We start from the raw sequence: 27379 nt of genomic DNA, 5'->3' as shown, positions 1-27379 counted from the left end.
ATCTAGTACAGATCTTTGGCTGCTATGCTGTTTTTCACTTGCAGGCTTGTTCACCCATATCCTGTCATAGCATATCAGCTTCACCCATATCAGCCTGCACACACTTGAAGATCAGAAAGAGAGCCTTCTCATTTACCCACCAGTGAGAACAGTTAGGTGGGTGACCACACATGAGATGGCCTTCTCTGCAGTGGCCCCACACCTTTGGAACACGTTGCCATTGCAGTTCCGCAATTCTCCATCACTGCAGGCTTTTAAGAAGGCCTGAACAATATATTATTTTACTCTGGCCTTCTCTTGATATGATCGCTGTTGTTGCTTTTATTGCCATTCTTGCTGTTGCTGGTTTTATTGTTGGCTTTTATAGTTGTTTTTATTGGCATTTTATAGTGTTTATGTTTTCATCGCTTTCAATAATTTAACTGCTTTTATGTATTTTATTGCTTCAAGCCTCCTTGGGAGGACTTCTACCCTGAAAGGCAGCCGAAAAATATTTTAAATACATACATACATGTTTTAAAATAGGGTAGCATTCAAAACAATGATTCTCCACCTGAACTCTGAAGCGGTACTGTTGATTCTACCAATTTGGCATTCCAGCAACACATAAGCCCTATTCAGGCATTTTGATAAAGCTGGGGTGGAGCCACACTGAGTAGCTCTGTTCCCCCGATGTCATGCCATAACGCAGTCCTGCCCACAGGTGCCCTTGTGTACAGTGTGAATATCTGTAGCAGGGAGGCCTTTGTGCATACAGCTGTGTATGCGTAAGCTTCCATGCAATTTGGAACCCTGTGCAATTGTGGTCCTGAATCCTGTGGAAGCCTATGCACACACAGCTGTACATGTGACTCTCCACTGCAAGCATTCATGTTGTACATGTGGATGCCTATGGGCAGGGCTACATTATCATGTGACATCAGGGTCAGGGTTACTTAATGTGCCACTGTCCCAGCTCTCATGGTGAGTTTCACCACTTATCAAAACACCTGAATAGGGGTAGTGATTCTTCTGATTCAGGAGGCCAGGGGCAGAATCCCGTGCCGCCCAACATCTGGCTGCTGATTCCGGTCCGCACGTGGCCAGCCCCGCCACTTCTGGTCCTCAAGAAGCCCCTTCCACTTGTGGAGTGACAATTTAGCACTCCTGGAGGCAAGCCCCCAAACCAGTGGAAATGCTTGTTTCTGGAAGGGGCCAGGCCAGCGAGCTCTGCCAACCTGCTCCCTTCCAGTAATGAGTGTTTCCATCTGTTTCAGTTTGCCTCCACAAGCATTAAATTGCCATTCTGCAAGCAGTAGGGGCTGCTTGCGGACTGGAAGTGGCAGGGCTCGCCTTGCGTGCAAAGGCAAAGGTAACACTGGGTTGTGCCCCAGCAATCCACCAGTGTAAGGGTTTTAGGCAAATCCAACAGCCACATCCCCCAAAGCTGCTCACTGGTACAAGGTTGCCATGACTTGGTGCACAACAAGGGAAAAATTTTGGTGTGGGGGGTGAACCTTGAATTGGTTGACTGTAGGACTGAAGCTCTTTAGGGCAGTATTAGGTGACATTGGTCTTGGAAAAGTAGCATTTGCTTTCCTTGTTTGCAGAGTAGAGCTATGTGCAAATGGTTTCTCGAAATTCTCCACCCTATTTGTAGGCAGAGAAATATGTGAGTTAGAGCACCATTTCACTGAATTTCTCCAGGGCTAGGAGAATTTCTCCAAGAGTTTATCAGGAGTGGAGCTCTCCATTAGTAGTGGCAATAGCTTCTTTTCTCCTAAGAGTTTATTTTTATTTTATTTTTTGCTGCAGCTACAAGTGGCAGCAGCAGTCAGCAGCCTGGCCACCATTTCACATCCCCCACAATGTTCCAGACCTGGCATCATTCCCAGGTATTATATGTGTGTGTGTGGGGAGGGGTGGGAATGGCAGCCACCACCCAAAAATAAAATTGAAGGATATGTAAAGAACATTTGGCAAAGCGGATTGCTTTTTCTGTCTGCAGGGAGGCAGTGAGAAAAAGAAAAGTCAGATAGATTTTCTCACAGATATGTCTGTGAAATGTATGCTTAGGTGTAAAATGAAGTTTTTGTGCTTAATAGAAAGACAATATGATGACAGCAAAAACAGGCCTGAAAGGTCCTCTTCTCTCTCATCTGGCAATCAGTCTGTCAGCTTCACGGGGGAGGATGGAGAAGAGCATGTCACACAAGATGGTGTGCTCCCACCTCTCTCTGTTGTAGGGTGTCCATGTGTTCTGCTTTACAGAGAACAGTCCTCTGTTTGAGGGATCCTCTATTTGAGGGGCTGCCTAGTCCAAGTCTGGTATAAAGATAAAGAACCAAAAATAGGGAGGGGGGAGCCCTTGAAGTTGCCCATCGACAGTTAGTACCTGGAGAGCGGATGAGCAAGGCACACAGGCCATCTTGTCACAGTCTTCTCCACTATGGTGAGATGTATTGTATTTTTATTTCAACTATAGTCATTTAAAAAAAAATGAATGTGTGTGTATGTGTAATTAGCAAATTCAAATTTTATGAAAATCCATGTCCTTTTTTGTCTTCTTTTTGGGAGATATGCAAGTGGCCACTGTATCCTTACTGCCACCTTCTGTCCCCATGAAGTAGGGAGTTTTGGAGCTCCTTGGCATCTAGGAAGATAGCTGCTGGTTCCCACCCACACTTCTTCCTGAGGCTAAAGAGAGGGAGAGCCTGTTCAGTTAATGTAGGGGGCAATTCCCATTCCTTCCCTTCCCTCACGTCTCAGGCCATCATGGCTGTGGTGTCATGTCTGCACAGCAGAGAGTGGGCCAGCTGTGCCAAATTGAGTCAGTGTGGCTTTCTTCACATGGAGCTTTTATCTTGAGATTGAGATTGCTCCTTCACGGAAGTTTGTGGGCTCATGACGCCATGAACCTTCAAGTCGTCTCCTGCACTAAATGCCCTTTGTTCCATTTTTAAATAGATCATGGATAATGAGGTATCAAATACCCCATTGTGTTCTGCTTGAGTTCCCTCTGTGAAAAGAGGAAAAGCAGCAAGAAGAGGGGTGAGATCAATGAAAGATAATGGAAGACTCAGATATGGAGGGGAAGGAGGAAGCGGGTAAAGAAGGGAGTTGTTGTGATCCTGCATTTAAAATGGAAGCAGAAAGCCCCATTTTAAATGCAGGATTTTAGGCTGGTGTAGAGATACCCCTTGTCTCTTCAGGATAGCATCCTCACAGAATTCTTGTGGGACTTCTTGTGGGACAAAGTAGGGCTTGGCTCTGGGGGCAACTGGCACATAGGCAGCTGGGGCAGGATTGAGGAGAGCAGCTTCGCACGCTGACAAAATGTTATCCAATCACAAGTCAACACTGAGGGATATTTATCACTCCATATTAGGGCTACTCCCAACTTTTCCTAGATGACATTCAAAATACTACCATAGCACAGCTAGATACTTTGACTTGTACACACAAATGCCTAAAGGCACCAGCCTCTTTGCTGAATCCCCAAGAAGAGGATCTGTCTCTGTTTCTCTAGGCCTGGGGTGGTAAACCCACATCTTGCAGGCTGCATACAGCCCTCGACCTAATTTCATGTGGCTCTCAGCATTTTCCAGCTCTCTGGATACCATGGGACCACTGTTGGCCTCTGGGAATTGCTTTCTCTTCTACTCCGTGTGTGCGCCTGTGCACACAAGAGGCAGAGAAGGAATGGGGTGGCACAGAGAGCAAAATGCTCATGCCATCTTGCCGTGCTGAACGCTTGGCCCTTTGGGGGCTCTGGCTGCAGCCCCCAACTGACTTTTTCTGCAGGTCAACAGCTCTTCTTAGGAAAAATGTTCCCCACCCTTGCTTCCCTTTTCTATGAGAGTAGCCTCAGAAAATTAAATCTGTAAGGTTTGGAAAGAATACAGTTTTATTTCCTCTCCATGATTTCTCAGACCAAATCGTCCACACAGAGGCACTGCCTGTCAAGAGGTTACATAAGTGTTGCAGAAGGATTCTTCCAAAGGATGATAAAAATGTCTTTTAAAAGCAAAGATGTGTGATGTAGGAAAGCAAGATGACTAGTATACATATACAGATAGAATGGCACAAAGCAAGCAAGCAAGCAAGCAAGCACAAACGCAGGAAGCCAGCATGTCTTCTAATCTAAAACAGAAGTTGGATTATTTGAAAATGCAATTATATATCTGATTATTCAGGTGTTGTACCTCTCCAGCTAATAGCAGCATGAATAATCCACAGTGATATCTGTAATGTGCAATGATTATCGCACCTCTGATATTTGCTGTCTCAGCTTATATCCTCTTGCTTTTGTGGGCTCTAAAATAATTTTGCCTAGAAAATTTAACTCTTTGGATATTGGACGACTGCAAAGCCAGCTGTCAGAAGCAAGGATTCCGGCCAAAGCTGCTATCTATGGTCCTCTAATCTGGAAAAGGTAGATCAGTAAAGAGGGTGAGAGGTATACAGCCCTAACATATCATTCAGCATAGAGATGGGCCTTTAAACATGGCTATTTAGGAACAGTCCAGCCATCATTTACTGTTTAATTGTAGCAAAATAAGTAGAGCATCAAGGGGCTTAATAGGCTGAATCCAAATTTAGTCATATTTCAAATCAATAGGACAAATTTGTCACGAGTAACTTAATTCCCACTGATTTCAATGAGTCTACTCAGAGTATGACTAAATTTGGATCTAACTCACTGTATTCACAGTTTAATCATGGGTTGATAGCTACTTGTGCTATCAAGTTGGTGTAAGGAAATATTTAAGAGTAATAAATCTAATTCACCAGACCCCTGTTTACTAGCAACAGGCCCTTACTTCCTGTTTCTATCTGGCCTGGGTTTAGAAATTTGGTTTGTCTTCTTGTTAGGATGCACTAAGTCAAATATGCAACAGTGTTACTGTATAAACGGATGCTCACATACTTAGATGATTTTTTAAAAACATTTATTAACAAAAAGCAAATATATATTAAGAAAATTATACAAAGAAAATGGCACCATGGTACTTGTTAACAAAGTTTAAAGCAGGAAAAGAAAACAAGACAAAATATATTGCATACATTACCAATACAGCTTTCTGCTAGGAGCAGTTACTCCTTCCCGGTTGCAACCGCGCCCAGTATCTCCCCTTTACTTTTATCATTTTACACTTGAACATGACATGTGATTGTCTGTAACAGGGTGGTCTAGCCTCCTCAAAGACCTCTCCTCAGAATCTAGGTGACACCCTTTTTGCATATGTCTTTTCTGACGCATGTTCTTTACTGTTCTACAGAAATTTCCCAACTTGTTCTCTGTGGTTTTACCTTGTCCAAGGCAAGAATTATTCCCATAATGTCCTCTTTTCTCCAGGTCAAGCTGAACTAATAAGCTGCCAGCAATAGGCCAAAAGCAAAGTGCCACCAAGGATGCAGACTTTTCTGACTTCTGGTATGGGCTCACTGAGAATATTTAGAGAGAGGTCTGAGATCAGGCATGTCTTTTCATCTTTTACTTCAAAACCTTAAACAGTTTTACATGATTCAAATTTGATATAAGGGCATTAAACATAGAAAATACAAAGTGACTGCAAGCAATACATCTTACAAAAAGCTTTCTAAGTTTAGATTCAGGAACATGCCTTTTAAAGCAGATTAATGTTTGTTTGTTTTTTACCCACATGGCATTTATGAGGTTGAAGCAAAAATGAGTGTTGAGATACCAAGATGAGAACTGATGTTTGGTCCTGTGAAGACAGGTGTTGTGTCCTGCAATGAGGGCCAATGTTGGTCCTGAAGTTCTCATGTGTTGCCTCTTATTTTTATAGGATTTCCTTTTGTGCTGCTTACATATGTTTTACAGAACAGAACTTCAGCTTAGCACTTTAACAATGAGTTATTATTTTTCCCAAAATTCCCAGCTATGATTTGGAGATATGATACATATCTTTGTCAGCTTCCCCAAGTTCCCAAATGGGATGCCACTTGGTTCTCTTCCATAGGTTTACTATTTTAAATTTGAAATGTGTTTTTTTAAAAAACAACAACTTGTGTTTACTTCCCACAATATTTCTGGTTATTTTTCACTTGTTTGCATCATAAGCAGGATATGTGAACAATACTATCCCAACAATACATCCTTTCCCCCCAGCTTTCTTATCTCAAAGACGTGTTACCCCTTTCTGACTTTAGATGGAAAATTTAGCCTTTTCCATAGCAGGCTCAGTGAAACATTCAGCCAAAGTCACAGCATATTAGCATGATTGCCTTGCTGGAATCAAACTGATTCAAATAATATAGGAATGTATTTCTTAACGTTTTATTTGCTTCTTTATAAAAGTTACAAACTTATGGGAAGATGTGGAAGGCCAATATTTCTTCATTTTGGTGAAATATTTGCAAGGCAGTCTATTATGCAGGTTGGTGCAGGAGTTTTGCAAGATGCAAAGCCTTTTGGGGCAAATATCTGTCACAAGCTGGACGAAGTTCCAGAATGAAAGTGGCAAAGGGCCCTTGAGCAGTCCCCATTTATTTAAGTAGATCTTGGCCAGATGTTAGCGGGCAGACTGTGTCTGTAATTGGCAACCTGCTACTATCCACATGGTGCCCTAGCACACGACAGAATTCTATCACAATCAGACTATGACCCATTCCTGGGTCACTGTATTCTGCAGCCATTTTTTTTTTAAATGTGCTATATAGCACATAATGAATACTTTTCTAAGGAAAAAGCTGAACCAGCTGTGCACGCAAAACAAAAACCTGCAGGATTGTTCCTTTCAAATTCTGTGGTCCCCCCCGCTCCAGATTGCCTTTAATTTTATATACCAGAGTAGGAAATCTTGTACATTAAATAAACATTACAGTATTTTTACTGCTCACTGTTAACTTCCTCTTTTGTGATATGCAAGTCGTCCCAAAAACCTTTAGCTGAAATAAAAGCAGCCACAGGGTATTCCCAAGGGTATAATTTCACTGAGGATTTCTCTGATGTCACATACCAAAGAGCTAAGTTGAGCTGTTTAGTCAGAGGAACCCCAAGATGAAAATTACATCCTTGTAACACCCAGCAGGAGACTTTTTATACATTAACAGCTTTAAGTGAGCCATCTCTGATGATTATACCTTCTCTAAAGACTCAGGGTTCCAGCAAAATGGTTTTTCATACCTACAAAATAAGTATTTATTTCATCTATTTTTGCCATTCTGTCCTTGAATGAAGAGATGTAACCCCCCTCGCACCCCCCCCCCACACACACTATGGGCCAACAAGAAGGCATGAGTGTTACCCAGCTTAAAATGGGATCACGAGAAGTAGATGAGAACGGAATGTTTGAATACTGGAGCTTTTAATCTGGATTGGATAAAATTTCAAAGTCCTGTCTCACTAGTCACATTATCCTTTGCTGATATCAGTGTTGTCAGGATAATCTTATAATTCTGACAAAGATACCCACCCCAAGTGTACATGTTCCAAATAGGGAAACTGTCAAGCTGTCACAGAATCTTCACTTTTTTTTTTAACCCGTAGGATCTTCAGCCTAGGTTGTCAAATGGACTCCAGTAGTAATCATAGTACTTGACACCTTGACCCCCCCCTTAAAATACACACACACATTAGTAACAACAACAACCAACTTACAAGAGAGCGCACACACGACATTCAAAGCTATCATTACTACTAGCCTTAAAATAATACAAGTGTATCTTGGCAATTTCAACTACTATTCAAGTGCAAAATGAAGATACAATCATGTGTCTTCAGAATATTGAAGGTTCTACTCCTGCTTCTTTACTCCTTTTTCACCTATAAAATATATGAATATTTACACTACATCTCCACCAGCCTGTCCTACTCCATCTGGGATTCTGTTGTTCATACTGGGTGACACAGCTCATGCAAGGAGGCAAATCATGGAACAATCAACTGGAACAAGAACAAATTAGTACCACTAAAACTAGCCTAGCATTTCGCATGATTTTGAGACCACAGAAAACACTTCCAAATTTAGAATACTGACAGATTGCCCCAGCACTGGCTTAGAGCAACTGGCAGGGTTTTATAGCCAGGCCAGGAGGGTCCTTCTGGGAGCTCCACCTCCCCTAGTGCTTCATTTTTTTTTTAAAGGGATAGTGTCCTTTCCCACAGTTGTTGGCTTCTTCTGAGTGGTGAGGGCATGGGAAGCTGGTTTGGGATGCTTCCCAGGACTTTCCTCTTCACTGGAGGAGTCCAAGGTCCACTCTTCAGAGGCAGAAAGCGGCAGTGTCTGATGCGAATCAAGAGGATGGTGCAGGAGGGCCCCACTTGTGAAGACCTGGGAACTGGTTCTGACTCTTCTTCAGAATTGCTCTTGGTCCTGGGCCATGACACAGCCCCTTGTGGCTGGCTGGGGAATGCTGGGAGTTGTAGAACTTTTTTCTGTCTAAACGTGCATAGGATTGTGCCCCAATGGGTTTTTTGGTGTGGAAAGAAAAAAGGCAGTAGAAGCAGTGGGAAAACACAGTACAGTTACAACTGGAAGACAATATTGTCTGGACCACTCATAAAATTCTGTGAATAAGGCAGGGTGACTGCATGATAAAATCCTCATCTGGAAGCACCCATAGGCAACAAACAATAATATAATTTTCTTCATTGAGCGCCTAGTGAGATTTTTTTTTTTTTTTTAGGAAAGCAAAATTCTCAGTGCAGGCTGAGGGTAAAAACAGAGGTAGTGTTCCCATCAGCCCACAGCAACTCCCACTTCTGTCATGCACCCCATCAATAATTGATGCAATTAGTTTGCTGTTTGAATCTCACATGTGATAATGCTATTTTCTTGTGTGTTTGATGGGCGGGATGATTATGGGATGGAACTCAATGAGTGTGAAACAAAATAGTTAAGTTGGGGGGGTTAGAAGTAGTAGTAGAAGAAGAAATCCTGTCCCATCTGTCAAATTGTACATATGACATCATCAGATATTCTGCACTTGTTTGCAGCTATTCAGGCCAACCCGCCCTGCAGTCTAAGCATTGTGTTCGAGCTCTTTTTGCAGGGTCAGTGGGCTGGAAAATTACCACATGCTGTCAGAGTTAGCTCAGCTAGGTCTTGTTATCGTTGTTTCCAAGGAATCCATTCATTCCATTATTTTACATATTGGGCAGACGTCCTGAAACTGAGGCTTGGGCCGTGCTAACTTGAAGGGCCAAACGTTAATGGGACTCTATTGTTAGTGGAATAGTGGTGCAAGACGTGGGAAAAAATACCCAGACGGCTCCCTGACACTGGTTTAGGACCTGTAGACTCGGGGGGTAGTCTGTGAAGAGCTTTTATGTAAACAAGACTTGGGTAAACAAAAGCTGTCTTCTGTGTCAATATTCATAACCTCTTAACAAAAATTCCTTTATTTTAAGAAATGCAAAGTTAAAACACAAATCCAAAGATGCATTCATGTATCATGGGCAATGATAGTGGAGATCTATGTGTTTTGTAAATAACTAAATAAAATGCATAATGATTTAGAAGCTAGATTTCTAAAACATTAGGTGAAGTCCCAGCTGAAACAAAGCGACGTTGTTTAGAATTTGTCCCACGATTTGTGTGGATTATAATGAATCTATGACAGAGTGTATTTAAGGCATGACATCCCTCCCCCCTCCACACATCAAACCAGACCTTGTGTTACAAGACAGTACATGTCTTTTTAATGGTAATTTGCTAGCATTGAGAAGTCTGAATAATTGATTACATACATTTCAATTATTCCCTTTCTTAAAACCAGAAATATAAATGTCGATATTCAGAGTCTTATGAATCGTAGGAAATATTGTGAATGAAGGAGATTTCTTTATGGCTGCACTTAAGCACCTAAGGTTGCAATCCTATACCCACTTACCTGGGAGTAAGCCTCGTAGAATTCAGTGCGACTGACATTTGTGTAGACATGCATAGCGTTGCACTCTAATAGGATCACAAAGTGACATTTTCCAGCAATCCTGAGTGTGTCATCTTTCTTTCGCACTGTTTATTATTTCCCTTATCTCTTATTCATTTAGTATTGCCCAGTGGACCCCTTTTTGATTCCCCATAGTTTTAAGTTGTCATTGTGGGGGTTGTATTCCCAGGTGCAAGAGAAATAAACATGTCCAAAGAGATCTTAGCATGATTCAGGGCAGTGCTTTGAAATGTGAAAGGAAGTCAGATTTTATAGTGAGGTGTGGCAAGTAAGCCCCATGCCAATCCCACATGTTTGGTGGCTGCTGCCTTGCTGACTAAGGAGACATTTTTCCCTACCTGCAGGGCCCAAGCATCATTTCTGAGCCTAGAAGCTCAATACAAACTTGAAACAGTGCCCCATCCCAGACACATACATACCAGGATTCTTCTTCACCAGTTGCCACAGACACAGTCCCTCTATTGAAGTCATTTTTCTCTTGTTTTGGAATGACAAGCTACATCTGCTGAAATTCCCTCTTCTATGCCACCATTAGAGTAGCCCTGTCCTCTTTTGCATCTGGCTATCCCAGCTAAAGCCTGGGCCATGCCACCCTGGATCTCTGGGCTCTGGTAAAGTGCACCTCCACCCACTGATACTTGGTCTCTGCCTACCTACCACCAGGCCCTGGAACCTTAGGTCCCTGTGAAAATCTCACCACCAAAGAACATAGGAAGCTGCCTTATACTGAGTGATACCATTGGTCTATCTAGCCCAGTATTGTTGTCACTGACTGTCAGTGGCTATCCAGCATTTTAAGGAGGATTCTTTTCTATCCTACCTGGAGATGCCAGGGATTGAACTTGCGACCTTCTGCATACAAAGTATGTGCTCAATCTCTGAGCTACAACCCCTCCTGAAAAAATGCTTCCCCCTCCCCAGAGGTGCAGTTGTACACTGTGTAGGTCAACTTAAAACACCATCCCCAGCAATACAGTATAATTTTGGAGCTTTTACATTTGATCTACATCCCTGCAATATGTATAGCATAAACAATCTTTCAGTGAAATAGTCATTATCTTAGGAGAACAGTTGATAGAAGTTACTTCTGCATACAAAAAATGATTAATCTCTCAGCTAGGGATGTTTGAGGAACGTGATTCTTGTGAATTTGGATGCAATCTGACTTCATCTGTAACGCCCAGACTGTTGTGCAGATCAGAACACAATTATCGTTTGAATTTCACACTTCTATGAATTTTGCAGTGTAGTTCTCAGCTCAGAAAATGTACCAAAAAAATGCTAAAAATGTGTATTTTAGGATAAGATATATTTAGAAATGCAAACATTTAAATAAAAAATATAAATGCATATTTTATGAGAAAATGCTTTTAAAATACATATTTAAAGATATATTTATATACAGATTTCCATGCAGATTTTTTTTAAAAAAACCCATACATTTATGAGGAAATGGGATGGAACAAATTTAGGAATGAACAATAGCAAAATTGACATGAACTAGAAATAGACAGATCTGCCCATCCATAGTGCTACCAACTATGTTCCTAATTCCTGTTTGCCCAGTCCTAAAAGATTTTGACTGGGTTCAGATGACATGACGATCCATGGTGCTTCCAGGTGCCAGGTTGCATATGCGGTTCCCTGCTTGGGGGTTGGTTTGTCATGTGAACCCGGTGAGTGTGGGCTATGTGAGGGTTGAAGAACGCTTGCATAACCCTTAAACAGACCACGGGTGATGCAAAGCTTGTTTAACCTTCACATAGCCCCCATGCTCACCAGGCTCAAACAACAGCATAACCCCTGAGTGGGGGGTTGCACATGCAACATGGTGGCTGCACACACCCTGCACGCACTGCAGCTTCACCCATATTTAACCCACAGTGGGCTGTCATGTCATGTGAACAGACCCTTTTTGTTGGTGAGAAACAACTGGGGCTTATAACAGCACAGAGGAACAAGTTATCTGTAAATGAGGTTTCAAGTGTCTAATGAAAACATGTTGCATATAAGACTGAGACACTTAAACTACTTAAAATTGCTTAAAAATTAATCTGTATTGAGGGAGTTCATTTCCATTCGCTATAGGCTTAATTGTCAGATCAAACCACATTTCATCTTCTGTAGGTACTCCAAGAAGGCTGGGATGGAGATGTTTGACCTTGATCTGCAGCCCAAAATATTTATTTCAAGGGTAGCTTTTAATTCTGCTCCCCGCCCCCATTTTTAAAGATTTGTTGTTGTTGTTGTTCAGTCGTTCAGTCGCGGCCGACTCTTCGTGACCCCATGGACCATAGCACGCCAGGACATAGCACTGTCCTGCGCTTTCTCCCGGAGCGTGCTCAAGTCCATATTCATTGCATCTGTGATGCTATCTAGCCATCTCATCCTCTGCTGTCCCCTTCTCCTTTTGCCTTCAGTCTTTCCCAGCATCAGGGTCTTTTCCAGAGAGTTTTCTCTTCGCATCAGGTGGCCAAAATATTTGAGCTTCAGCTTCAGTATCTGTCCTTCCAATGAGCAATCAGGGTTGATATCCTTTAGGATGGACTGATTTGACCTCCTTGCAGTCCAGGGGACTCGCAAGAGTCTTCTCCAGCACCACAGTTTGAAAGCATCAATTCTTCAGCGTTCAGCCTTCCTTATAGTCTAGCTCTCACAGCCATGCATCACTACTGGGAAAACCATAGCTTTGATTAGACGGACCTTTGTCGGCAAGGTGATCTCTCTGCTTCTTACTATGCTGTCTAGGTTTGCCATAGCTTTCCTCCCAAGGAGCAAGCGTCTTTTAATTTCTTGGCTACAGTCACCGTCTGCGGTGATCTTGGAGCCCAAAAAAGTAAAATCTGTCACTGCTTCCATTTCTTCCCCTTCTATATACCAGGAAGTGATGGGGCCAGATGCCATGATCTTCATTTTTTTAATGTTGAGTTTCAAACGAGCTTTTGCACTCTCCTCTTTCACCCTCAACAAGAGGCTCTTTAGATCCTCTTCGCTTTCCGCCATTAGGGTGGTATTGTCTGCGTATCTGAGGTTGTTTGAGAATTCTCCCGGCAATCTTAATTCCGACCTGTGATTCATCCAACCCGGCGTTTCTCATGATGTACTCTGCATATAAGTTAAATAAGCAGGGCGACAATATGCAGCATTGTCGTACTCCTTTCCCAATTTTGAACCACTCGGTTGTTCCATGTCTGGTTCTTACTGTTGCTTCTTGACCCTTGTACAGGTTTCTCAGGAGACAGGTAAGGTGGTCTGGTACTCCCATCTCTTTAAGAATTTGCCACAGTTTGTTGTAATCCACACAATCAAAGGCTTTAGTGTAGTCAATGAAGCAGAAATAGACGTTTTTCTGGAATTCTCTTGCTTTCTCAATGATGCAGCGAATGTTGGAGATTTGATCTCTAGTTCCTCTGCCTCTTCGAAACCCAGCTTGTACTTCCGGTAGTTCTTGGTTCGCATACTGCTGAAGACTAGCTTGTAGGATTTTGAGCATAACCTTGCTGGCATGTGAAATGAGCACAATTGTACGGTAGTTTGAACACTCTTTGGCGTTGCCCTTCTTTGGAATTGGAATGTAAACTGACCTTTTCCAGTCTTGTGGCCACTGTTGAGTGTTCCAAATTTGTTGGCACATAGAGTGCAGCACTTTAACAGCATCATCTTTTAGGATTGTAAATAGCTCAGCTGGAAGATTGTCATCTCCGCTAGCTTTGCTGTTAGTAATGCTTCCTAAGGCCCACTTGACTTCACTCTCGAGGATGTCCGGCTCAAGTTCAGTGACCGCACTATCATGGCTATCAGGGACATTCAGATCTTTCCTGTATAGTTCTTCTGTGTATTCTTTCCACCTCTTCTTTATCTCATCTGCTTCTGTTAGGTCCCTGCCTTCTTTGTCCTTTATCATGCCCGTCTTTGCACAAAACGTTCCCTTGAGATTTCCAATTTTCTTGAAGAGATCTCTAATCTTTCCCATTCTGTTGTTTTCCTCAATTTCTTTGCATTGTTCATTTAAGAAGGCCTTCTTGTCTCTCCTTGCTATTCTCTGGAACTCTACATTCAGTTGGATATATCTTCCCCTTTCTCCCTTGCTTTTCGCTTCCCTTCTTTCCTCAGCTACTTGTAAAGCCTCATCAGACAGCCACTTTGCTTTCTTGCATTTCTTTTTCTTTGGGATGAATTTAGTTGCTGCCTCCTGAACAATGTTACAGACCTCAGTTATAGTTCCTCAGGCACTCTGTCTGTCAGGTCTAATCCCTTAAATCTATTCCTCACCTCCACTGTATATTCATAAGGGATATGATTTAGGTCATACCTGAATGGTTTAGTGGTTTTCCCTACGTTCTTCAATTTAAGCTGAAATTTTGCAAGAAGCAGCTCATGATCTGAGCCACAGTCAGCTCCAGGTCTTGTTTTTACTGACTGCATAGAGCTTCTCCATCTTTGGCTGCAAAGGACATAATCAATCTGATTTCGACATTGACCATCTGGTGATGTCCACGTGTACGGTAACCTCTTGTGCTGTTGGAAAAGAGTGTTTGCTATCATCAGCGTGTTCTCTTGGCAAAACTCTATTAGCCTTTGTCCTGCTTCATTTTGTACACCAAGGCCATGCTTGCCTGTTATCCCAGTTATTTCTTGATTTCCTACTTTAGCATTCCAATCCCCTATGACGAAGAGGACATCTTTTTTTGGTGTTAGTTCTAGAAGGTGCTGTAGGTCTTTATAGAACCAATCGACCTCAGCTTCTTTGGCATCAGTGGTTGGAGCATAGACTTGAATTACTGTGATCTTGAATGGTTTGCCTTGGATTCGTACTGAAATCATTCTATCGTTTTTGTGATTGTACCCCAGTACTGCTTTTCCCACCCTTTTGTTGACTATGAGTGCTACTCCATTTCTTCTAAGGGATTCTTGCCCACAGTAGTAGATATGATGGTCACCTGAATTAAATTTGCCCATGCTTGTCCATTTTGGTTCGCTGATTCCCAAGATGTCGATGTTCAATCTTGCCATCTCATGTTTGACCACCTCCAGCTTACCTTGATTCATTGATTTTACATTTCAGGTTCCTAACAATATTGTTCTTTACAGCATCGGATTTTCTTTTCACCACCAGACACATCCACAGCTGAGTGTCCTTTCGGCTTTGGCCCAGCCACTTCACTCTTTCTGGCGCTACTTGGAAATACCCTCTGCTCTTCCCCAGTAGTATATTGGACACCTTCCGACCTGAGGGGCTCATCTTCCGGCATCATCTCTTTTAGCCTTGTGATACGTTCCATGGGGTTTCCTTGGCAAGAATACTGGAGTGGGTTGCCATTTCCTTCTCCAGTGGACCACATTTTGTCAGAACTCTCTGCCATGACCTGTCCGTCTTGGGTGGCCCTGCACGGCATAGCTTATGGCTTCACTGAGTTACGCAAGCCCCTTCGCCACAGCAAGGCAGTGATCCATGAAGGGGAATTTTTAAACATAGAGTGCTTCAAAGCACTTCCCATACTTCCTTATGGTGATGTTTGTTATTTGTTTATTTTGTCTTTGTACAGCAGAGATCTTGCTAAAGTGGCCTGGCTATGGTAGAGAGTAGAGCGAACTGGCCAGTGGAGGCTGGTGGCTCCGATTTCAGTGGAGTTATGCTGAACCCTACCCACCAAATAGGTTCAGCACCTTGGATGGCTCCTCTAGAGTGCTGGCTGGTTCTGACTGAAACCCAAAATGGAATTCACAGCCCCACCAAAATCAGAGCCACCAGCTTCCACTGGACCTGGCCTTTTAGAAATCTGGACACTGGAGAGGAAATAGAAATATCCCTAGGTACATCAGAGTAGGATCTCCACCGCCAAAATCAGTGTGGTGTAGTTATTACAGCAGCCCCCCCCACCTGGCGGCCTCCAGATGTGTTGGACTGCAACTCTCAGCATTTCCAGTCAGCATGGCCAACACATCTGCAGGGCACCAGGCTGGGGGAGGCTGGATTGCAATGTACAAAGAAAGACCAGGGATACCTGGATTCAAATCGCCACCCAGTTATGAAGTTCACTGGATAAACCTGATCGGCATTTTCACACAGCCTAAGCTATCTCACAGGGGTGTTGTAAGGATTTGATGAGGAGGTGACCATGTACCCTGCTTTGAGCACCTTGGAGAAAGAGTGAGCTGTTAGGAAATGCAATGAATCCAAGTAGACATACATGTTGGTTCAGCCACAAAAGTCCAATGAACATGAGAGTCCTGGCTGAGTTAGAACTGGTTGGCCTTTATTTAATGTTGGTCGACATGTTTGGTTCCTTTTTTGTGTTTGCTACAAAGAGAAGAGGGTGGGATGGCAGGGGGATAGAATAGAATAAAACTTTATTACGGTCAAAGACCAGCTCAAAAAAGGAACTACATTAAAATTATCTGCCATATATCCCCAATCAAATTAATAGACACTTCAACACAGTGTAGTACTAATGTAATGCATATCAGCCATATTGGGTGAATGGCATTACTCTCCAGACTTTGTCTTTCATCCAACTAGGTAAGTCCGAGCTCCCTCAGCATCCTTCTTCGAACACCTATCGCGGCTGCAAAAAATTTGGCGACACTATACATAAATGTCGAATTAGTGTCAGACAACAATATGTAGGCATATTGTTGTCCTGTATGTCTCGGAAAGCGATTCATCAGTGGGGAGATGAGTGCGGCACGAATATCTCTATAAAATATACACCACAGCAAAACGTGCTCTGCAGTTTCTATCTGTTCCATGCCACAGGGGCAGAGGCGGTCTGACCAGGGGATCTTTTTGTACCGTCCCTCCAAAACTGCCGAGGGGAGTCCATGTAGACGGGCCATGGTAAATGCCCTTCTATGTTTATGCAGTTCTAGTTATTCACAATAGGGTGCAGCTGTTACAATGTATCTATAGTCCTCCCTGAGATTTTTATATATTTATTTATTTCATTCTATACTGCCCAATAGCCGAAGCTCTCTGGGCAGTTCACAAAAATTAAAACCAAACAGCACACAATAAAACAATTTAAAATATATAGAACATTAAAACCACAATATAACAATACAACCACAATAAAACCTAGCAGCAGTGCAGGAGTTTAAAATGCAGATTTAAAACAGCAAAGCTAAAAATTTAGAAAGCTAAAATGCTAGAATGCCTGGGAAAATAAAAAGGTTTTCACCTGGCGCCAAAAGGAATACAATGTAGGTGCCAGGCGAATCTCACTAGGGAGCTCATTCCAGAGCCGGGGTGCCACAGCAGAAAAAGCCCTCCTCCTAGTAGCCACCCACCTCACTTCCTTTGGCAGGGGCTCATGAAGGAGGGCTGCTGACGATGATCTTAAGGTCCGGGCAGACACATATGGGAGGAGGCGATCCTTCAGATAACCTGGCCCCAAGCCATTAAGGGCTTTAAATGTTAATACCACCACTTTGAATCTGGCCCGGAAATGGACTGGCAGCCAGTGCAGCTGAAAAAGTACTGGCGTAATATGAGCTCACAGGCCAGTCCCTGTTAACAGTTTTGCTGCCCTATTTTGGACCAGCTGAAGTTTCCAGACCGTTTTCAAAGGCAGCCCCATGTATAACGCATTGCAGTAATCCAGACGAGAAGTTATCAGAGCATGGATAACTGTAGCTAGGCTATCTCTGTCCAGATAAAGGCATAGTTGGTATACCAGCCTAAGCTGATAAAAAAGTGCTCCATGCCACTGAGTTCACCTGTGCCTCAAGTGACAGTTCTGGATAGAATTCTGGGGCACTACTGAGGTCACTTTGTCTCTCAATAGCTGCAATGCGCTGCTTGATAGTCTCCATTGCCTGTTCAAAACCCATATTTAATAAAGTCCACAAGGGAAGCCCCAAGAAAGCTATTTTCTGTTCATTTGACTGAATCCAATTGGATTTAAAATCATCTTGCAAAATTAGTAGGGCAAGGCCAGTAGGAAAATATGACAGTCTAAGCCAGTACACAAGAATAGCCACCCAGACCCTAGCTTCAATTTTGATCTGGCCAGTCTCTAATCTTATCTTTGCATTGCAGACATCCCTAGGAACACCCAATATTGCCCTCAAAAATTTTGATTGTACACGTTCTAATGTTTGGGTATTTGGGAAAGGCCCCAATTGAGAGCCGTACAATAATTGCGCTCGTACTTTTGCTTGGTATAATTGGAGGGCTAAAGGGATATAGTGGTTGCCTTTTGTTCTCATAAATTGTGCTATTGCTGATGAGCTTCTCTGTGCGTTTAATGCCACATATTCGCCATGAGCCTTCCTGGAACCATTTGCTTGGAAGATTACCCCTAAATATTTAAATTGGGAGACCTGCTCAATCTTATGCTGGTTTATCATCCATGATCTGATTTTTGGTCTTTTTGTAAAAGTCATGATTTTTGTTTTTTGATAATTGATCATCAGATCTTCTTCCTCACAATATTCAGTCAACTTCCACAATGCTCTTGTAAGCCCAGTTGGAGTCCTTGAGATAATAGCAGCAGCATCTGCATATAGTAAAGTGGTTATATGCCTCCCCGCAATTTTGGGGGGATGAAAATCAGTATAGTTTAGCTGGTCTACCATTGAATTGATGTAGAAGTTGAACAAAAGTGGGGTGAGAATGCAGCCTTGCTTGACCCCTTTTTTTGTTGGAACAGCCTTTGTAAGGTGGCTGTGAACACTACATCTGACCTGAAGGGAGGTGTCCCTATATAGAGTCTGAATGAGTAGGAGCAGGCACCTATCAATGTTGGAGGCCTCTAATTTCTTCCATAGTTTGACCCTCGACATAGAGTCAAAAGCTGCCTTAAGGTCTATAAAGGCTACATAGAGCGAGGTGACCTTGTTTGAGATGTATTTCTTGATAAGATGCTGTAGTACCAAGCATTGATCTATGGTAGAGTGACCCTCCCTGAAGCCTGCCTGCTCCTCCGCCAATATCATATCCTTTTCCAGCCAGTCTTTAAGCTTCCTATATAAGTGCCTGGCATATAATTTACCGATAGTACTTAATAAACTGATGGGTCTGTAATTTGCAGGGTCGTCTCTCTTTCCCTTCTTGAATATAGGAACAATAATGGCAGAGCCCCAATCTTCTGGTGTCTGCCCAGCCATGTCAATGTAGGAGAATAGTGATGCTAGAGCCGGCCCCCACCATTCTAAGTTATTTTTGACCACCTCTGGAGGGATCAGATCTTCGTCCAGTGCTTTGCCCGTTTTCATCTGGGCAACTAGATCATAAATTTCTGAAGCCAGAACCGGGGGCCAAGGTGGAGCATCTTCAAGTGCAATATTCCAGGCCACATGGGCAGCATCAGAATCCTTGTATAATTGATAGAAATGCTTCTCCCAAGCCTTTGGATGAATATAGCAGTCTGGCAGTGTTGGTCCACAAATTGGCGAGATCTTTACCAACCGCCAGAATATGGTCGGATCCTTAGATTTGGCTGCTTGAATCAGTTTCGCAGAGTTCTCCTTCCAAGCCTTTTTTTTCCTTTTGTATCAGTAGCTGTTTGTAGGATTTTTTCTGTTCAAGAAGATCTTGAGCCGCCTTCAGATCAGAACTAAATTTATACTTTTGATAGGCCTTCTGTAAGGCTTTTTTTGCTTGAACACATTCCCTATCGAACCAGGGCTTCGAGGGTGGATGGTGCCATTGTTGAGGCACCCTTACTCTCTGAGTGAAGGCTTGTTTCAATTCTCGGGCTAACTCCTGATATAATTCCACCGGGCTCATTATTTGGGTGTTACTGTTAAGTATTAGAGATGTCCTAATGTTTTGCATGTTGTCTGATGCAAAAATGGCCCGTAATTCCATGTCCATCCCTGGGGTCCATTTGACACGACAGTAAGCTTCCCCCTCAGGGAGTATCATAGGCATATAGCGATCGGCACTTCGTAGATAGGGGTGTGGGGCTTTCCAAGTCAATAAGACCGGGAGATGATCACTGTGAAGTTTTGGGACGACCTCCATGTCCTTCAAAAAGGGAATCAAGTTTGTTGATACAATGTGATAGCCTATTTGACTCATTCTGGTTCCCGCCAGATAGGTAAATTCCGCTGGATGGTCTTTCCCGAATGCACCATTAAGAGTGTGCAGCTTGAGCCTTGTAGCCAATTGATGTAGTAAGAGCCCAGAATAGTTAGATTTTATATCTTTAGATTGTCGAGTAAATGGAAGGCCATTTATACTAGGTGTAGGGGGATAAGCTTTTTGTTGGGAATATAGGGCATGATCACTTGGACCCATCCTGGCATTAAAGTCTCCTCCCAAAATCGCATATGTATTGGGATAGGATTGGAGCAGATCTGCTACGTATGTTTCAAATTCTGCCCAAATTTCCCCAGTTTGTAATTTCTTCTTTTGAGGGGGAAGATAAACATTTATTATCAACAGATCCCATCAATCAAAATGAGCAAGGACAGCCATTGCATGTTGTTTATAGGATGGCAGCATCCTTGTGCTTACGCACAAAGACGTAGCAATTAAAATTCCTAAACCTCCTTTACATCTTCCGTGTCCCTCCCCAGGGACTGCTCCAATAGAATATGATTGAAAACCATTAAACAGCAAATTCCCCTGGACCCATGTTTCTTGTAGCAGTACAATATCTTTGGAAGAGAGATAGTCTTTTGATTCAGGGTCCTGCAGGATTCCAGTTCAGCCGTTTATATTCCATGTTGTAAGGCCAATTTTATTTATATGCTGGTTGTTTGCGTGTCATTGGGACTCAGGAGTGATACTTTCCAACTCCTGGGCACTTTTTTCTTCCCTCAGCAAAGTTGTTAGCTCCGAGGCCAGTCCAATTGAGGGGACAGGTGAGTCCATCCAATTCTCTCCCAATGGGGAATCAACTTGGGGATATAACACACCTGATTTTAAATGGTGTCCAGTCATCCCTTGAGGGCTGGTGGCACTGACTTGGAGTATCGGAGGGGCCTGGCTGTCTGCTTCTGCAGCATCATCTGGCTCTGTACTAAGCTGAATACTTGTTGAATTTTGTAATCCTTCTATAAGTTTCTCAGTAGAAGTCTGAGGCCTCCGGGTCTGGATCTCATCCAGCGTCATTTCTAGGTCTATTGAAGATATTTCACACATAACATAGGAGTTGTAGTTCTTCCTTTCCAATGCAGGGAGTGGCCTTATTGGGGTCAACTCCCTTGTCCCCATCAGTGCCTCCATCTCTAATTCTACTTCCTTGTCATCCATTATGACAGTCTGTGGCATACATAGCTCAGGTGAATTTCCAGTGTCAGGTTTAGCCATTCTGCTATACGATTGTATGTTTGAAATTGCTGTTATTTCTGGGGTCATTGTTACCATAGGCTTTTCCTTGGTCAATAAGGAGTGGAGCAGTCTATTATCTAGTCCCACATTATCAGCTGGTTTCATATTGGAGTCTAAATTATCAGGGGTGCCCAAATTTAGGTCCAGGGAGCTCATAAGGGCTAGACTTGTGTGGGTAGAAGAGTCAAGTTCTAAAGTATCGCTATCTCTCTCCAAGGCCAGATCTTCTTCATGTAATCTGATTCTCGTTGGTATTAGTAGCTCATCCAGTTTGTTCCTTAATTTTAAGAGTCCATCCTGCTCGACTGGATGGTTAGCAGCCAGCTCACGGTAATTATTCTTTAGCAGTTTATCTTCCTTATCATGGCTAGACTCCTCCACAGCTGTCCGAATTGTCGATGATGAAGTGGTGCCATAGTTAACCCTTCTGACTCTGGCAAGGGCTCTAACGCCAAGCTCTTTAAAAACTCTCTGAGGGGTTATACCATATCCTCTTAGGTACTGTGCTGAGTGGAAAAGTTGCAAAGGCACAGTTGTTGACTTAAAGTCTAGGAATAATCTTTTGCAGTCCATTTGCGATGGCAGAAAGTGGAAGTGTTTTAAATCTAATGGGGGTATAACACAATTCAGTAATTCTGCCAGACAGGTAAGGATTCTTTTCTTATTTGACCAAAGCTGTGCATCTTTCTTTGGGAAGCATATGAGGATCTGATTTGTTTGGAGTATTCTTTGTACTCTCCCTTTTGTCTTGTGTTGTACATATTGCGTTCGCTTAGGGTTAAAAGGGGGGGGCGTGTAACAATGGCGTCATCCTCGTTCTCACCTCTTTGCTCTAACTTGGATACTGGGTGAGCGTGATTTTGGATTAAGGCTCCTAATTGCCCTTCAATTCTATTTAAACGCTCTAGAATTAAAATTAGAGTTTCTGCAGATATAAAGCAGATTTCACCCAGCTGAGGAGGGCAGTTTGGCTGTGTAGGGAAAGTATATTCTGCCTTCTGACTGTTTACTTTCCGTCCTAGCGATTTATGCTTTCCTGCATTCTCCTTCACAGGGGTTTTAATTAATATGCTGCTTTCTATCTCTTGGCAGACTGAGGTGCTTATAGGGGTTGTGGCCAATGCCGCCAGTCTATTCTTAGTACTGTTTTTGATACTCATGGCACACGTAGCCCCATTTGAGGGAAGGAAGTTTTCGATTCTAAGCTGTTTCTTCTTCCTCTCCTTTTCCAACTTTTCTTCTCTGGGACTTATAGTTTGCCATCTCTTTCTTAATCTCCTCCTCCCTTTGGCTGTGAATAAATCCTTATTATTTTTCATATTTGCGGCTTCACTTGTCCCAGTGTAGGTGGGAGCTGTGTCTAGTCAATGTTACTCCATCACCATCTTCCTCCTCCCCCTGGCAGAGGGATTGTTTTACTGTTATTGTAGCCAGTGTTGTTGCTGCCGCTGCCATTGTTGTTGTTGCTAAACCCTCATTTTGAACAGCAAAAATCAAGCAAGCAGGTTGCATTTGAGTTCTCCATATGCAGGAGTTGCACCTTGAATAATTCTTGTCCAAGAGTTCACAGTGCATTGGAAATAGTCGGATATAGCTAACTGGAAGGCAATCCCCTGAAAGTTGATAAGAGGCTTGGGAATATTGGGTGACCAATGCTTTGCTGGAAACTGAAGGGAGAAGTAGGCTGATGATGAGTACTTCTTTCAACCACCCAACTCAGCAGCAATACAGATGGGCATATGGTGGTCCATCCCTGCCGGACCAAAGGTCTTATGCAATATCATACAGTGAGTTTTTGAAATAATATTTGCAGGCTATCAAAATGATCAAGAGATCAACACTCATTGGAAAACCATATTGGAAGAGTCATGGGTCAGTGGTAGGGCACCTGCTTTATATGCAGAAGATCCTAGGTTCAATCCCTGATATCTCCACTTAAAAGATGATGCAAGAGACCTCAGCTGGAGACCTTGAAGAGCCACTGTCAGTCAGAAGGGAAACCCCAGGCTGGCTAACCACAGGAAGATTTGCATAAAAATGGGCAGTAACTGTGTGTGGCTAATCAAAATATGAGAGGTGAAGCATATTTTACTATAATGGCAGTCAGTGAGACAGAGTTGAATGCATAAACTCTTTTTTTATTGAGTACAATTTTATGAATGAATCAAGCAAGCATGGGATAATAGGAAAGAGTAATCAATACCCGAGCCATCTCACGTTCAAGTGCGCTCAGTGAACGATGTTGTAGTTCCACCCTCTGCCAAAGCTGGTCTCAATCATGTGCCCCTTGTTGGTGGGCATGAAGTAGCGGACCCCCCCAGAGGTGCTGGGGCTGTAGACAGGGAGCGGGTTGTGGGTGTACTTGTCAGCCAGTTTGGTCTCCCACTCGATGCTGTAGGTGACCATGCAGTGGGCCTCCTGCTTGAGGTAGGCGTCAACTGTGAAGTCGTTGAGGCCGGCATCCATGTCAATGGCCATGTTGGTCCCGACCAGGGTGGGCTGGGGCCTTGACGAAGACCGGGGGGGGGGGCTGGCTGAAGGCCATGGAGCCGGTGTGGCTGATGTCACAGTGCTGGTACTCCTCTACATGGGGTTTTTTGGACCAGATTAGCCCCGTGTAGCAGATGCTTGCGTTGTTCCAGGCAGATGGACTAGATACACCTTCCCCAACCTGGTGCCCTCCAGGTATGTTGGAGTAATGAGTCTCACCTTCATGGCCAGTGCTAGAATTGTTGTCCAGCCCATCTGAAGGGCATCAGGTTGGGGAAAGCTGGACTAGATCAGGTGTGCAAAATCTCAGGTCCAGGGGCCAAACCTCGCCATCCTGGAGTCCCAAATCTGGCCCTTCCAGATGGGGACTCCAGGTGGCCATGCCTCTTCCTGTGGCCCCACCCCTCTTCCTCTGACTACGAATCGTTTGATGGTTTTCTGGCTTTAAGTGAAAATATGCTGGTATTTGCGGGCCCTGCCCTTTTTGGCTTTGGACCTGCCCACTACAGGAATGTGGCCCTGAGAGTTTCTCCAAAATGGACCTTGGACTGAAAGAGGTTCAACCCCACTGGGCTAGATGGGCAAATGATCTGATGTGGTATAAGGCAGCTTCCTATATTCCTAAGAAGAAATAGTAGTTTCTTGTAATCTCTCACAGCTTCCAGGTAAGAATAGGTGTTAAAATACTTGCTCTAACCAAATTCAGGTCAGTCACTTCATTCCTTCCTGAAATACATTCAAAATTCAGTGAAGATTATTTCTGTCTGGCAGCTAATTTTAAATCGTTTCCTTCTTCAGCTGGCATTAAGAGCCAATTGAGAACTTTTATTTCCCCCCCATAAAATAATGTGTGTCTGCGCTAGACTTCTTAAGCCAAGCCCTCCAAAGCAATCATCATAATCATATTGTAAACCCTTTGATAATTTCATCTGTATGTATGAAAGATTCCCTGAATGTATGAAGCGTTACGTTAAAATACATATTAGAATTTAACCTTCTTAGACTGAGTGTAATCTTCAAAAGAAAATCTATCAGGGTTTAAAGTGAATGTCTCGGAGTAAAATGGGAAGAAGTAAATACACTTCTATAAATAAATAATTTCATTCATTTTATGATTTAATTCATGTTCGCTTTTTCATCTTTTGCACATATGGAAGTGCATACAGCATGTGCATAAACACTGAAATAATTAACATGGATAATTTTGGGCACAATCCTGCCAATGTTTAGACATTTGAAAGCTTGATGATTTCAGTGGGAGAAATCACCATGAGCTCATTGATTTCACCATGAGCTCATTGATTTCAATGGGAGAATTCACTATGAACTCATTGAGTTCAATGGGTGAATTCACCATGAGCTTAGTTTTCTCCCATTGATATCTCTTAGATTTACGTACTTAACTTTGGCTGGCTCGTGCTCATTACCTTTTAGATTTAGATTTTGATTCAATCCTTTCCTGAGGGCTCAGAACAGCTTACAATGTGTTGAGAAGTGCAGCGCAAAGTGAGCTCTAAAAAGGTAACGATATGGGCTGGGATGCAAATGATGGCACATGGATTTTGATATGCACACCAGGGATTTTCAATCTTTTTTTCTTCTTCCTCACACTCACTGAAAAAGTTGGCATCTGAATACACCATGGGTTGAAGTTGGATGTGAGCGTCACTAAAGAAGACCCTTGGCTGCCAGGATTTTGGCAAGCTAGAATTTTGGTGGGCTCATCACTGAGTTTTATTAGGTCCTGCGTGTGTCTGTACGTGCACACATGTGCACACTGGATGTGGATTTCAGGCTTTTGTTAATGGGTGCTGAATTCAATTCTATTTTCAATCAACAAGCAAACAACGCCCCCACCCCACCCCCTCCACCCTCACACATAATTCCATTGTTAGCAAGTCTTGGCAAAGATTTAGGAACCACTTTCCTCTCTAGAATGAATAAATCTTTCTTAGAAAAAAATGCACTAAAATTAGCAGAAATATTCTTAAATGAATACCATAACATATTGAAAATTTTCCCTAGTATTAGTCATGTTCTCTCATGTTGCATTAATATCAAAGATATTTAGCATTTGATTTTCCTAACAAGATATGACGGCGCAATTGTTTCAGCAATTTTCATATCAGATTAGTGAATTCCATGACTAACACAACATGAGGCTAACATGGACATGGTTAATAGAATATGACAAAAAGGTTGGTGTTTTATTTGTACATTCACAGTCTTCTTGCCCACTCTGAAATTTTCATCCTGCTTCTCAAGAGTTTGGCAGAAGAGGAGGGGGGGGGAACTGATTATATTCTTTGAAATCTCATTACAGGCCATTGTTATTACACCTTGGTAAGGGATGATTCACATGTTATATTTATTATGAATATGCAGATTTACAGGCTCACTCACACATCTGTACACCCGGGTAAAACATAATGGGCAAGACTGGAATGCATACTTTTACTAGTGACCAGATCCATATATTCCAGAACCCATATACTGAAATGCTCCTGGATAGGGCTGTGCATGGACCCCCCGATCCACCTCGGAGACCCCTTCAGGGCTTCCAAGTTGGGCCTGATTCACTTCAGGCAGATTTGGGGGGCGGGGGGACCTGCTTCAGCCTATGCAGCTGAAGTGGGATTTGGACATCTGAATCCTGCTTCCCCGCACCCCCCGATGCACCCCCCAGCTCCTTAAACCGCCAGCTGTCTTTTTCTCCCAGCTGGGGGAGCTGATGCCACCAGGGAACCTGCCACTGCTGCCACCAGGGAAACCACTGCTGCAGCTCCTGGGCCCTTCAGACGCGTGCCAGAAGCTGTCTTATCATTCCAGGGAAACAACAAGACATTTAAAAATGGCTCCCCCTGCCTCCAGAACAGCAAGATGGCTGCCAGCGTGCATCCAGAGAACCCAGGTAAGGAGCTGGGGTGGCAGCATGGCTGGGTTCCGGATCCCGCCAAAGTGCACTGAAGCTTCATGCTGCCTTGTGCCCCCTCCACTTTGACTCAAGGGCACCCCGAAGCAGCCTGAAGCGGCACAAGAAGGGCACAAGCCCTTCCAAGGTTTACAGCAATAAAATACATGTTGTTGTTGTTCAGTCATTAAGTCGTGTCCGACTCTTCATGACCCCATGGACCATAGCACGCCAGGCCTTCCTGTCCTCCGCTCTCTCCCGGAGTGTGCTCAAGTTCATATTCATTGCATCAGTGAAGCTATCTAGCCATCTCATTCTCTGCCATCCCCTTCTCCTTTTGCCTTCAGTCCTTCCCAGCATCAGGGTCTTTTCCAGGGAGTGTTTTCTTCGCATTAGGTGGCCAAAATATTTGAGCTTCAGCTTCAGTATCTGTCCTTCCAATGAGCACTCAGGGTTGATTTCCTTTAGGATGGACTGATCTGACCTCCTTGCAGTCCAGGGGACTCGTAAGAGACTTCTCCAGCACCACAGTTCAAAAGCAACCATTCTTCGGCGCTCAGCCTTCCTTATAGTCCAGCTCTCACAGCCATACATTACTACTGGGAAAACCATAGCTTTGATTAGACGGACCTTTGTCGGCAAGGTAATGTCTCTGCTTCTTACTATGCTGTCTAGGTTTGCCATAGCTTTCCTCCCAAGGAGCAAGCGTCTTTTAATTTCATGGCTACAGTCACCGTCTGCGGTGATCTTGGAGCCCAAGAAAATAAAATCTGTCACTGCTTCCATTTCTTCCCCTT

The 27379-nt window shown here is 43.3% G+C and overlaps 1 long non-coding RNA gene across 1 annotated transcript in view; it reads left to right on the top strand.

Moving 5' to 3' along the window:
* The window catches only part of LOC146352269 (uncharacterized), a 98392-nt gene that overhangs the window by 10379 nt on the left and 60634 nt on the right, over positions 1 to 27379 (top strand). Inside the window, exon 2 of the long non-coding RNA XR_014787346.1 lies at positions 1795 to 1874. This is a non-coding gene — a long non-coding RNA (uncharacterized LOC146352269). The remainder of the gene's footprint in view (positions 1 to 1794; positions 1875 to 27379) is intronic.

Source organism: Heloderma suspectum, chromosome 2 (assembly GCF_057233095.1).
Source record: "Heloderma suspectum isolate Gila_16-S chromosome 2, 16-S_ref, whole genome shotgun sequence".
Lineage (NCBI taxonomy): Eukaryota > Metazoa > Chordata > Lepidosauria > Squamata > Helodermatidae > Heloderma > Heloderma suspectum.
Note: the sequence above shows the minus strand (reverse complement) of the source record. Positions and strands in the feature narration are given on the sequence as shown.